The sequence below is a fragment of the Maylandia zebra genome, linkage group LG3 (assembly GCF_041146795.1).
Source record: "Maylandia zebra isolate NMK-2024a linkage group LG3, Mzebra_GT3a, whole genome shotgun sequence".
Lineage (NCBI taxonomy): Eukaryota > Metazoa > Chordata > Actinopteri > Cichliformes > Cichlidae > Maylandia > Maylandia zebra.
The window spans coordinates 4,311,999-4,324,645 of record NC_135169.1 but is presented as its reverse complement, the minus strand read 5'-3'; the positions used below and the strand labels follow the sequence as shown (position 1 = coordinate 4,324,645).

General features: G+C 40.6%; 1 long non-coding RNA gene across 1 annotated transcript in view; it reads right to left on the bottom strand.

Moving 5' to 3' along the window:
* Positions 1-7,339: 7,339 nt before the first annotated feature.
* LOC143414444 (uncharacterized) overlaps positions 7,340-12,647 on the bottom strand; it is a 36,467-nt gene continuing 31,159 nt past the window's right edge. The window contains exons 2-3 of the long non-coding RNA XR_013095060.1: positions 11,781-11,886; positions 7,340-11,408 (exon numbers count right to left, since the gene is read on the bottom strand). This is a non-coding gene — a long non-coding RNA (uncharacterized LOC143414444). The remainder of the gene's footprint in view (positions 11,409-11,780; positions 11,887-12,647) is intronic.

Sequence of the window (12,647 nt, the reverse complement as noted above, 5' to 3'; positions counted from 1 at the left end):
ACCCTTGTGCGTGTTTTTTATTTTGACAGCGAATGCGCACCTGCGGACCACTTATGTGCAGCCCTGGTTATTTAGCTCGTCATATTGCAGCCACAGAAATTATTTTGTCCATGAAACCATAAAGCTGCACTTTCTTTTTGCCTTATAGTCTGATTTGTCATAACTTCTCCGTTTTGTGGTAAGCTTTTCTTTGGCTGTCACTTCTTCACCCTGACCTGTCTTATTTGGCTCAGCAGAACTAAAATATATATCTGTCTGTGAAGGTTCTCAGTCATCCAGGTCATCGTAGTCAAATATAAATCCTGCTGCTTTTACACACGCACTCACATAAGCTCAGCGATTCTCTGCGCGATCAACCTCTCACATGTTTAAGCTGCGGGAGATTTCACTTGTCATGTTTGCATAGTAAGCTAACGATTAATAAGACGATGTCAGAGGAATTGGTGCACAAATTATCATCACTCACAGATCAGTGCTGTCGCTCTCTATACACAGTACGCGCGATTGCAAAGTGAAAGCAAAAAAACAAGCGCAAATTCAAACGCGACTTCAATATGTCACATATTGACAGTGGCTCACCGATGCCAATGACATAATTACCCAGCTACATTTCTGAAAGAATGCAAAAGCATTGACATATATTTTTCCTTCCTACAATAGCCCGACGGGCAGGGAAAAGATAGATTTTGGTAGCCCGACTGAAAAAATCGCTAGCCCCGGGACGTTGGGCTAGCGATATTGCGAGCCCTGTATCTGATTGAGGAATCACTCATCTTTGGAAAAGAGAGTTTATTACAGAGAAATGTCTCTTTCCAAAATAAAAGCTATACTATCCGCTTCTTCTGGGCTATATTCTCAGCAGCATATTAAACATATATAAGGAGAATCATGTGCTAACAGCTGTCTAAATGACTCGGCTAAAGTTAGTAGCATGCTTGCTTGTTTTTTTTCTGCTTCCACTTGTCTTTGCACTAGGATGATGTCGGCGTAAATGTGCAGTCATATTCGTTGTGTTCTCACTAGTGCTTTCAGGTTAATCTCGTTGAAATGACCTTAACGCCACAACACGGCAAATCTCCGTTAACGAGCTACCGCCGATCGCCCCGTGCATGGGGCTAGACGGCCAACACGTTAACGAGCTAACTGCGCTAACACACTAGTTCCCACCCATGTAATTGAGCATTGCATGGCACATCCAACATACTGTTTTACTTTAGTCCATGACTCGCTTACCTTCAGGGTCATACGTCACATGAAAACCAAAATAATTCCAAACGCCAGATCTGAATGAGGGTGGGGGAGGTCCATGTTGTAAGGAGAGCTTAACTTCTGTCTCGCTAGCTTGCCCTGCGCTCTTCCTTCTGACGATGCTGTCTGTGTTGAGCGCTCAGTGAATCTGCGTTCGACTACTCCGCCTAGGCTGCACTGTCGACCCTAGGCGGAGTAGTCGAACGCAGATTCACTGAGCGCTCAACACAGACAGCATCGTCAGAAGCAAAGTTGATAAAATAAATTACAAATTTTGTATTGTTTGATACATATGCGTACCGAACCGAAAGCACTGTATCGAACGGTTCAATATCGATACGAATATCGTTGCACCCCTGACTTCCGCAGGCACAAGCATTCTCCACTGCAACCACTGAACATCCAAGGTATGGACATTGAGGCTGTGGACAGCTACAGGTACCTTGGTGTTCATCTGAACAATAGACTGGACTGGACTCATAACTCAGACGCCCTCTACAGGAAAGGGCAGAGCAGGCTGTACCTGCTGCGGAGACTCAGGTCGTTTGGAGTGGAGGGCCCACTCCTGAAGACCTTCTATGACTCTGTTGTGGCTTCTGCTATCTTTTATGGTGTGGTTTGCTGGGGCGGCAGCATCTCTGCTGGGGACAGGAAGAGACTGAACAGGGTGATCCGAAGGGCCAGTTCTGTTCTAGGATGCCCTCTGGACCCAGTGGAGGTGGTGAGTGACAGGAGAACGGCGGCTAAGCTGTCATCCCTGTTGGACAACATCTCCCACCCCATGCAGCAGACTGTGACAGCACTGAGCAGCTCCTTCAGTGGGAGACTGCGGCACCCACGGTGTGGGACGGAGAGATTTCGCAGGTCTTTCCTCCCCACTGCTGTCAGACTCCATAATAAAGACTTTAACTGAACAAACACACACATCCACACATGTGCAATAATACTAAGTGCAATAATCCTTTCTGTCATCGTTGTATTTTTACTCAGTTGTATATAGTATTTGTATTTGTATTCTATTTTTATCTTATTGTATATTTATTTTATTGTATTCTACTGTATATAGTATTTTATTCTATTCTGTACAGTTGTGTACTGTATTTATTCTTATTGTATTCTAATTTTTGCCTCATAACTTTTGCACTGTCCACTTCCTGCTGTGACAAAACAAATTTCCCACGTGTGGGACTAATAAAGGTTATCTTATCTTATCTTATCTTAATATATACATATATATATATATATATATATATATAGAACCTAAGATATACGCTCTCAGCTTCATGACATAGCTGTAGATTAGGAAACACACAGAGACAACACAGTGAGCCTGCACTCTGTTTCCTTCAACGCAAAGCTTGGTCAACATAATTCAAACACAGAAACACAGACATGTCATTTTCTGATCAAACAGTTTTTGCTACATTGTCATGATGAATGCCTGCCGCTTACAATGCAGTTTTGAGATCCTTCTCCAGAGCTTTTGCGCTTTTCACTTTGTTTCCAGCAATAAAACTGCACTTTAAGTTTTACTCCTGCATTCTGAGCCCTGCATTTTGGATCCTCAACAACTGCACACAGCTACCCATGACAATTGACCTTACTTTGTTAAGAGCACTCAGATAACTTGTGAATTACAACTATATGACCCAGTAGATTCAGATTCCTTTTCACCACAACAGTCCAACTCTGTAGCACTGCTAATTCATGATCTAAAAACAAGTCAGTACAACAGTGCTATATGTACCAGAAAGTATGTTTGAGTCATGATGTGACTGCTTAGTGCTCAGGAACATAAATCAGTGTAGTACAACTCTATGATCAGATATAATTTGGATTAAGTTGTTGATCTTTAGGCCCACAGAAGCCAGATGCAGGAAGTTGATTTTTTTGCTGTCTGATTAAAAAGTCCTTTGATCCTGTGAGTCTTACACAGTAGATCATGCAGGGTTCAGCCGATGTGGGTGAGGGGACTCGCCGAGCACTATCTCAGTATGGTTCAGGTGTCTTCCCTGCCATCCCTGACATGTAGAAAACTGAATAAGCCTGCAGGCCGACTCCTATCAGTCCCACCTGTTGATGAAAGTGCTCCACATTGATCCTGTTACTTCTGGGATGATTTTAGTAGCATGGACAGCAGGCTCCAAGGGAAAAAAATGTAATTGAATTTAAAGAATAAAACTCAGGCTTTTTTCTTTACTGTTTCAAAAACAAGGTTACAAGGCCAAAGTTAATTGCAGGAAATTTTGTTAAATTGATTTTCCAAAGCAAAAGTAAAATCAAATAATAAAAATCACAAAACAATAATAAAATCACTTAAACTATACTTATCCAATTTCATTACTCTGAGTTAATGTTGATCTTGTTCTTATCTTTAGTGAGGAGAGGACCTGTGATCGTGGCTGCTGTCCGTGGTGCTGATAGGATATTGGAATGATGCTCATAACATTGATTATTGCTCCATGCTGATATTTCTGCATTTAGTCAGCATCTCCATGAATACTGACTGAGCAATATAAACATCAAAACACAGACCTAAGTGTTATTTTCTTTGCAGCCTTGAAATTAAAAGTCATGATGGAAACTGAAGTGAAAAAAAAAAAAGAGTATTTATTCCTCCATCAGTTATGATGCAATAGATTTGAAAATGAAACCTGAGTCTGTGTGTAAAATTTTAAGATGTTTACTGAGTCAGACTCAATATAAAAGGTGATGTAAGCCGGCACGTTGAAGCTTCAGTGAAAGCTTGAGTGACCACTCTGATAGTGGTCACCTTCACCTCTCCAGACTCCGCCCTGTTCTCTCAGGAGTACCTGATAGTTCTGTTTATCTTTCAACGTAGCACTCTTAATTCTTACTCTCATGTATATATCTCATGTATATCTCATGCACATATCTTTCCACGTAGCACTTTTAATTCTTATCCCTACTTTTATTTTTTCCATGTCTATTTAAGTGTTATTTATGACACCATGTTTGCACTGAAGCACCGCAGCAATTTCCTAATGTTGTAAACCTGCTCAACATTTGGCAATAAACCCCTTTCTGATTCTGATTCTGTTTCTGCCACCTGCATCTGACTGTGGAACACAGCATGAAAGAAACAGGAAGAAGTCAAGAAAGAAAACCTTTATTTAGTGAGCACATCTTAATCCAGGTGCAAATACAATAAAAAAAAAAATGCACATTTAAAGCCCCATGGTAAAGACATGAATTAAACAAATCAAAACAGCAAATATGAAGAAAAGAACACAAGGAGATAATCAAAATTAAAAAGACCTAAAAATAAATCCCTAAAACTCAAAACAAAACTTAAAACTGCTGAAGCAGCAAAAATGATTAAAACGATAAGCTTAAACTAAGAAAAAGCAAAGAAATTAAATCAGTTACGAGATGCAGGAATAAGTACTAGGATTTAAGAGTGTAATAGCAGACTGAACAGAATACAGTTACTCATATTTTGTGTTTTAAATACGTAACGCCGGTACATGTATTCCATTACTCCACAACACTGCCCCTAATCCAGAGCACCCCACCCAACCCCCACACCGTTCTTGCTTCCATTGCCAACAGGTGCCCCCTTTACATTTCTGTCTGCCCCCTCATATATGCCTGTCTACAACCGGCCCAGGTACTGTCACTGGGTTCATACTCAAGGAGTGTTCACAAGAAATCATCAGTATCAAACTGTGACAACAAAAAATGTTCATTAAAGCAACCAAGAATGGGATAAGTTTGATGTGAATCTTTAGTAATGGATGGGGGAAGCTCTGTGACAATTTTATCAACAAATAAGGATTTCATCATCTTCTGGATGTGATACCTTGGCCTCCAGTAACACTATGAGGAATCTTAGAGTCATTTTGACCAGGACTTGTTTTTCAATGGAAATATTAAGCAAATATTTAAGCCTGCTTTCTTCCATTTCTGCAATATATTTAAAATTAAAAATATCCTGTCTGGGAAGGATGCAATGGCTGTTTTTTTTTTTTTTATCCATATGTGGATGCACCTGCCCACCTCCCAATAGTGATGGGATTTCCGGCTCTTTTTAGAGAACCGGCTCTTTTGGCTCTGAACCGGCTCTTCAGGTTGTTTTGTTGCTTTAATTAATTTATTATTAACAACACAAAAGGAATTACTAATGTAAAAAAAAAAAAAGTGTTTTTTCTTAAATATATGTTTATATATAAATATATGTGGTGGACTCTAGAGACAAAACACGTACAAATTCCAAAACACATTTCTAGCATTAACTGAACTTCCAAAACAGAGCTACCTAGATCACTTAAAGCACAATTGAAAGCATGAAAGCATATGTGTATTGTTTATGTATTTATACACAAGCACTCATATATATTCAAATAATTAAAAAAAAATGTTCATTTACCTGTTACTACCACACACCAAATCCGGTCGTTGATACTTGCTGGCTTGTGTGGCCACTAGGTAACAAAAGCTCAACACTGCGCCCAGCATCGTGGAGCACTTCTGTTGTGTTTTGTACATGTTTTGAAGTTTGTACGTGCTTTGTCTCTAGGGGCCACCGTAAATATACCATCCATCCATCCATCCATCCTCATCCGCTTTGTCCGGGGCCGGGTCGCGGGGGCAGCAGCCTAAGCAAAGGCTGCTTAGGCTGCTTAAGGCCTATATTTAAAAGTAAATATACTTTTATTTATTCACTCCACATAAAATGTAATAAATATATCATATAATACAAGAACCAACTATTCACATTTCACCTTTTAACTATTTAAATTTTCAGCTTTTTCCTTTTAAACAAATTTAAAGTGAAACAACACAAAACACTGCAAACCACAACACAATAAAATATAAATTAAAATATGAAAACTAAAAGAACATGCATGTTCTCTGTCATATGGACCTGCATGAATAAACTTTCTGAATCCTTTATCATCCGCAACTGAAAATAGTTGTGGATGATTACTATACCTTTCTAATGTGATGTTGTTGTCCCTGGCTCTTTCCCTCCCACTCTGTTCCTGTGCTACTGCGAGTGTAACTACCGCCCCTCCCCCCTCTTCCCAGTGCAAAGCACAAGGCTCGCATCTGGAGTGAAGCGGAAAAGAAGTGCGAGAGAGGGTGAGAGAAACAAAAACAATCACAGCTCGCAATAAGGAGCCGGCTCGCATCGTTCACGTCAAAGATCCGGCTCTAAGAGCCATTTCGTTCACGACCGACACATCACTAGTACCCAAATACTGTACCTCCCTCCAACCACACACTTCTTTAGGTTTGCCATCAGCCCTGCCTGCCTCATGGACTCCGGGACTGTGACCAACCACTGCACATGATCCACCGAGGTATCACTATGAATGACAACACCATCCAGGTAAGGAACAGCATATGTAGTGTGAGGACGCAGCTATCGCTCCATGAGGTGCTGGAAAATGGCCGGGCTTCAACCAAGGCAAACAGAAGTGTGACGAATTGATACGAACCATACAGAGTAGAGAAGGACGTTTTTGTCTGTGGACTCTGCACACAAGGGAATCGGCCAGTGGGCGTTGGTTAAATGTAGCATAATAAAAAACCAAGCAGTGCTTATACAGTCCAGGTCAACCGGGGACATGAGATAAGCATCAAACCATGAGACCTTGTTCACTTTGTGACAATCATCACAAAACCCTGCGCTCACTTCGTAATTACCTGGAAGCACTTTAAAGACAACCGGCCCCTCTCAACAGCCGGACAGGCTGCGTTTCAAAGTGGTGCTCCGTGAGAGTCGTGCATACGAGCAGGGGGGAGAACACATCTTCAAACCACTGCTGCAATGCAGGATCATCCACTGTATTGAAATGTGTGAGATGTTAATTACAAAGCATCTTAAACAAACCCTCTGAAAATTTTATGCCCACAGCACCTTTTTGAGAAAAAAAACAAACATTTTATGACCTTTTGGTCCTTGAAGATCATTTCTGAGTTTTTAACGAGCTGCAGGAACCCTGTTCTGTGTGAGTGGAGAACAGCCAAGTCGCCTCCTCTGATAAACCTCCACATGTACCACTGAAAACTATTAAACTAGTTTGAATCTGAAATCATGGCTCAAACTACTTGTTGTGAGACCATTTTTTTATTTTTCACACCAAACTGTTTAATAGGACAAACTTTACACAGAGTTCATCAAATATAACTAACGCTTTAACATTATCAGGATTTCATAATACAAACTTCAAATCAACAGGAAAACAGCTGCAGAACATGTGGATCAAAATGAATTCATTAAAAAACAACATGTGGACTTCAAGGATACAGTAAATACACTAAAGTGAAAGGAGGAGCCAAAAATAGAGGTTTAATAGAATTTGAAACAACTAAAAGTAGTCACCTGTGATCTTGAAAATGGTCTTGATGTGTGCTGCTGTTTTTAACTTTTAACACTTCTTTAAAATGAATACATTAAAAAAAGAAGTTAATTTTGGAAAAACTAAGAAAGTTCAAATGGAAGAAATTGACTGTTAAGTCTAATTGTTGAATGTTGTTATTGTAGTTCTTCAATTTGAGAGTCTTAGTTCAATCTATAGGTTCAAGACATTCCTTTGTCTCTGACCACCTCTCCAGCCACTGTGTGCTGGGGGAGGTTTTATTGTAGACATATCCCATGTGAAGATTCTGTTTGTTGTTTGGTAAGCCTCCTGCCCTTTGTATGGCTTCACTGTGTTATGCATGGTGAACCAATACAGGAATTGAACCATATATTGGGTGTGAGGGAGATTACCATTTTATGACTAAGACTGTTGTTAGAAACAGTTGGATATGACGCACAAAGAGAGACACACATTCTCACATGCACACACACACACGTTCTTGCACATGCATATGGGTGCTTACACATACACACTAATTGACTATGTGCACGTTAGCATATGCTACTTCCGGTGCGGAAACTCCTGTGGGGGGCTTTGTTTCCGGTGTCCTCTTCGCGCCTGGTTTACGGTCCAAAACAAGTTAAGCAAATGGCGATTTACATTTCTATAGATGTCTTGGGCATTTACCCAATATATCTGTAAATGATGTTCATCGACTTGTCGATATTTTTCCCCCACGCCTCAGAGCAAAAGAGAAAATGGATTCAAATGTTATATTTCTCAGCTGTCCCTCGTTTATCGCGGGTGTTATGTTCTAAAAATAACCAGCGATAGGTGAAATCAAGTAGCCAAATTTATTTTTTGACGGTGCAAAACATTTCATGGACATCGTGGACATACAGCACTGCACTTCAGAGTCACACTGCTAGCATCGATGCAGCGATTCTGTACTGTACAGGAGAAACGTCACGGAGGAGATCGTTTGCAGCGATCAGGACGCAGGACACAATGTGACGTAAAAATAAGCATGCAAACTTGCACTAAAAAATCCGCGAAACAGCGAGGTGAAAGGTGAACCGCGTTATAGCGAGGGACCGCTGTAATTTTGAAGGTAAGTCACAACATACCCTTCGTAAATACTAATGTATAAAAACTCTTACCAGCAATCATTCATTTTTTGTGTGGCTTTTTTCATGGTTTGTTAACATGCTGTGAAGGTGTGTACTTGACTAGCTGATATCGACATAATGGGGAAAACATCTGGCTTGACTACTCTTCACCTTTAGTTTGAATGCTGAACATTTGCCTGTTTAAATCATAAGACCAGTCACTATACAGAGATGTGCTTCTGAATGTGGACGATGTGTCTTCTGCTGCAGTGATGCAGTTCTGCTTGTGTTGAGTGATGTAAACAACTGATCGATCTAAACTCTTTAAAGGTCAAAGTTGATCATTAGATTTTTTATGACACAACAGCGGTGAGTGTTCCCACCTTAACGCAATCTTTCCGTTTTTGAGTTTTGGACATGATTTTGGAGTATATCTTCGCAGTAGCGATTGACCACAAAGTAAAGCTACCGGAAATGCACAACCCCACATCCGGTCTCAAACCAGGAAGTTAGCATTGTCTTGTGCACATAGTCAATAGTGCCTTGTCTTAGAACCATTGGGGGTGGTTTTACGGTGGGAGGTGCTTGTGTTGTGTTGTATTGTGTAAACTGTAACTGTCATGACAATAAAAAGGCTACAAGGACAGCTGCTCTTTGAAGGATTTAGGCTTCAAGAGCTGGTTCTTGACCAAAGCTTCCCTCATTAGCGAGTTAAAAAACCGGATGAAGATGATCTGTTATGTCTTGCGTTCTTCATGAGGAATAAGTCTCTAAACTAGCGGGGCATGTGGAAACACAGACCCAACATTGATATGGTAAAAGTTTGGTAAAAAAAAGATATTTCTATAACTTTAATAATACAGTAACAAATACAACTACTAAACACTACTGTGTCCTAAGGGAACAAAGAATAAAATGTAACAGGGATAACATTTTAGAGAATTAAAATCCCTAAAAGGAAAAATAATAAACTTGATATGCATATCTATACATGCAGCTTCCTAAATGTAACATTCAGGATTATTCACTGCAGGTCCAGAAATCAGAGCTACCTCATCAGATCCAAGTGTAACATCAGCTGACACTCTTTACAGGAGATTCCATCTGAACTCTGTGGAGCCTGATCTCAAGGTTTTTAAGTCTGAGCCTGAAACCAGAAGAGGATCTTTCTCTCTCTTCAGATTCATTGTGATCCAGTGATTTCAGTCCTGCATGATCAGGCTGATGTTTGATAATGACGTGAAGGTTTTTGCACATTGGTAACAGTGAAACAGTTTATTTACAGCATGGGATCGTTTGTGTTCGGAGTATGAACTGAGATTCCTGAAGCTCTTGTCACACTGGTCACAGCTGAAGTTCACTTCCATGTGCGTACGTTCATGTTTGTTACGATGACCTGATTGTGAGAAGCTTTTGTCACAGTGTCTGCACTTGTATGGTGTCTCTCCTGTGTCACAGTGTCTGCACTTGTATGGTGTCTCTCCTGTGTGGATTCCCTTATGCTTTTTCATTGAGCTCACGTCCAGTGGTGAAGGATGACCCACACTGGTCACAGATGTGCTTTTTGACCCCACTGTGGAAGAGTTCATGTATTTTTAATGTACTTGGTGTGTGGAAGCCTCTCCCACATTCTTTGCAGTAGTTCATTTTGTCTCCAGTGTGACTACGTTGATGTGGTTTTAGGTCCCGTTGATGATTGGAAGTTTTTCCACAAAGATCACAGAGAAACTCTTTCTCACCACCACAGTGACGACAGGGTTGAGAAATGGATCCATGTGCTTTGCTCCGCTTCTAAACAAAGACATTGTAAGTCGGGGAATTCCTTCAACATTTTTATCCTGAACGTCGCCTGAAATAAAGAGCATCTCTGCCAACGTCCAATTACATTTTACTGTTTACATTACAACACTCAGCTTACTGAGTGAAAATGAGTCTTCATTTTTCCAAACAGTTCATTCAGTATAACTCCATAAGTTTACTGATCAGACTTGTTCCAAACAATCAGGTTAAAATTACAAGATAAAAAACTAAATACATCCTCACAGTAACTGCACTTGTAGAGTTACTTTCTGGTGTGGATCTGTTGGTGTTTTTTCAGGTAATGTGGAGATTTAAAAGTCTTCTCACACAGGTCACATTTATAAGGTCTCTCCTCAGAGTGGCTAAACATGTGTCGTTGTAACTGTGAATCTGTTGCAAACAGTTTCCCACACAAGTCACAGTAGAAAACATCATTTCCAGTGTGAATCCGTAGGTGAATATTTCGGTACTCCTTGTCGCTGAAACTTTTTCCACAAACGTCGCAGCTGTACGCCTTAATTCCAGAATGGGTAACTAGATGCCTCTGTAAATGTTCATTTTGAGCAAAAGCTTTACCACACAACTCACAGCTGTGTGCTTTAAATCCACTGTGGACGAGTTGGTGTCTTTTTAAGTTTTCAGCCCGGGTAAAAGACTTTCCACACAAGTCACAGCTGTAAGGTTTAACTCCACTGTGGATGAGTTGGTGTGCTTTTAAGCCCCCAGCCTGGGTAAAAGACTTTCCACACAAGTCACAGCTGTAAGCTTTAAATCCACTGTGGACTAGTTGGTGTGCTTTTAAGCCCCCAGCCTGGGTAAAAGACTTTCCACACTCATCACAGCTGTAGGTTTTCTCTCCCTTTCTTCTGTGAGGTTTGTCAGCCTCCTGAGAGCGCTGACTTCTTGCTCCATGTTGGTCCTGCAGTGACAGAGATACAAACAGAGGCAGTGAGTGAAATGCAGTCGTGGAACAAACTGAAACTCCCTCCATTGGTGGAATCAAACATGTAAACAAATACATTGTTGGTGTGTTACCACCACCTTCTGTGCTACAATGAGAGTTGTAATGAAAAATACATATTGAAGAAATATTGATCAGCTGAGAAAATCTTTTACTCATAAATGATCTTTGTATTATCTTATAACCTCTGAGTTTTTTGTTTGTGAATGTAGATTGTGAATGTATGGAGGAGCCCAGGATGGAAAAGATAATGATGCTGTTAACAGGTTTTTAAAAACCAACTAGCTGTGCAAACAATTTCAATAATAGAGTAACTGATATTTTTCTTACCTTTTGTGTTGAAGACATTGTTTCCTCTGTAGTGGCTGAGCTGAGTCCAAATGGCTGAAATTGCTCCTCTGCTGCTCCACCAGACTCTTCTCCTCCTGTTACTCAGCTAGGACACAAAGAGTGAGTATATATATAAAATTTGTGATTGACATGACATTGGCCAATCAGATGAAAGGAAGAAAAGTAGGGTCAAAATTTGTACTTGTAACTTGCAGAGTTTCACACGTATATTTTTTTCCACACACAAATCTTTTTTACGCACACACAAATTCTTTACACATATAAATCCTGATTTAGAAGTACAAAACTGATTAACAAGTACAAAATATGTATGACCACAATTTGAGCCCATAATTGTGGGATATATGGGATCACGAAGCGTGCACCGGACCATGCTTGATATTTGGGGAAATCGACGGCGCATTTGGAGTACGCATTTGGAGTACACTTTGGATTGGGACAGCCGTCGTCGCGTGGCGGTGACGTAATCGCACTCAAAATGCATCACGAGAGGGGGCGTGGCCAGGATTTTCGGTTGAGGTGCCATGTTTCTGGGCCAAACAAAGCGCAAGCGAAAGAGGACTGAAAACATGCGAATAACACCCGCTATGGTTCGTAGTTGCTGTGCGGTCGGTTGTAATGTTAGATCGCACAGCCGGAAAGGGAATAAGGTTAAAAAAGGTTTATCTTTTCATTCTTTCCCCACTTGGACGCAACATAAGGCAGCTCATGTATCGGATGTTACCAAAAGGCGTCTAGTCTGGATAGCAGGTGTGAGACGAGCTAATATCCAGTTCTCTTCCATCTCCAAATATCTGTTGGTGTGCTCCAGACATTTTCATTCCGGTAAGTTATAGATATGTTCAT